Here is a 1,802-nt window from a genome sequence, read left to right as displayed (position 1 = left end):
GCCCAGCTCCTCCTTTTCCGGTTCAACAGCGGCCGCGCGACCTCCTTCTTCCGCTCCCAGAGTGCTTCGCGCAGAGTGCCCGGACTGTTGTCGCGGCCGCCATCTTGGGAAGGGGCAAGTGCGGGAGGAAGGAGGGGGCCGTCTTAGATCCCGTGTCTTGCGTTTCCCTGGACCTCGGCGCTCGAGGGACACTAGAGAGTGATAAAGTTTGGCCTCCTGGGTTCCTGCCCCACCTGCAGCGGCATTTCGCCTCAGTTCCTTCCCAGCTCACCCCTTCCCCCGAGGATAGAAAAAATGCTCCGAAAAAAGTAATAGTAACAATTTATATTTCCACCAACCAAAACATGTTCGCCTTTGCTACGTTAAAGCACGCTTTCAATGTAGACTTGATAATTTACCTATCATTTTCTTTTTCGGGGGAATTTTTTTTTAACCTTTACTATGGAGATAATGAACTTCACAATTAATGAAGCTGGCAACCTGCAGATTATCTGGCTTTATGTTACTCTAACTAGGGTCGCTGAGAACCTGCAGTTTGTATGTGGACCATAGGGACTGCTTTTCAAATGGAAATTCACATAAGGGTTTAAGAAAAGATGACAGTAAGGAAGTTGGGCTACTTAGCTAGGAAAGAAAAGGAAGACTGAAAAGGAAAATGTAAGACACAAGGTGTTAAGCATTTTGCAGGAGGCAAGTTATATTGAAATTTGTACAGGTTTATACTCTGTCTCATTTTTAAACTGCTGTTTCTGTAAAGAAAAACAGTATTTCAGCTACTTGAATTACTTGTTTACTGTTTGTCCTGTCTTTTAAACAGCTTTTACCTTTTCTATTATCACCAGATGATTTTCTCAACATCTTGTCTTATCTTTTCAAGGTAAACTCCTGATCACTAAACGTCAGGGGGCACAACCTCTGTTGCCTTCTTACCTGGAGGTGAAAAAACATTACCAAAGAATAGACTGGGATTTGGCCACTGATAAAAGGGAGACTGTAATGTAGTCAGGATTTTTAATGTGCCTGCATGTGAATATATTCATGTCTTTTGTCTAAAACTTGGCTTTCTTTTCAGGTTTAATGCTAGATCCAACCAGAGTAATGGCAGGATATACGCATTGTTCATAATTAGTTAAAGAGAAGCTCAATGTTATCTTTATTTATAATTATAGCTAGAAAGATGTAAGGATCATCTTAAGGGAAAGAAAACGAAGGATTATTGCATCTATTGAGTGTCTATAATATGCCAGCCCTGGTATAGACACTCACAAATATTTGTTTTAATTAATGCTTCTCAAACTTTGATATGATTACAAATCACTGGGGGCAGAATCAGATTCTGATTCTGTAGCTCTGGGATGGGACCTGAGATTCTCCACTCCTAACAAGATTTCAGGTGAGGCCCATATGTTAACAAGGCTTATGAAATAAGTATTTTCTTATTTTATAAATGAAAACTGTTGCTCAAATGTTGCCCCCGTGGTGGGCTTTTTCTGATTCCTTTTTAAAAAATTTTCTATTTCTCCCACTACCTATATGTTTCTCCTTTAGTTTTCTTTAAAGTTTTACCACTTTTGAATTGCCTGTGGAAGGTAATGATTCTACTTGTCTTTATCTCCCATTAGAATGTAAGCTTCTGGCCGGCTCGGTGGCTCAGCCTGTAATCCCAACACTTTGGGAGGCCGAGGTGAGTGGATTGCCTGAGTCTGCGGGTTTGGTGGCTCAGCCTGTAATCCCAACACTTTGGGAGGCCGAGGTGAGTGGATTGCCTGAGTCTGCGGGTTCGAGACCCGCCTGGGCAACTT

The sequence above is a fragment of the Carlito syrichta genome, unplaced genomic scaffold, assembly GCF_000164805.1.
Source record: "Carlito syrichta isolate Samal-C Ts95f unplaced genomic scaffold, Tarsius_syrichta-2.0.1 Scaffold312739, whole genome shotgun sequence".
Lineage (NCBI taxonomy): Eukaryota > Metazoa > Chordata > Mammalia > Primates > Tarsiidae > Carlito > Carlito syrichta.
This window is presented reverse-complemented; position numbering follows the sequence as displayed.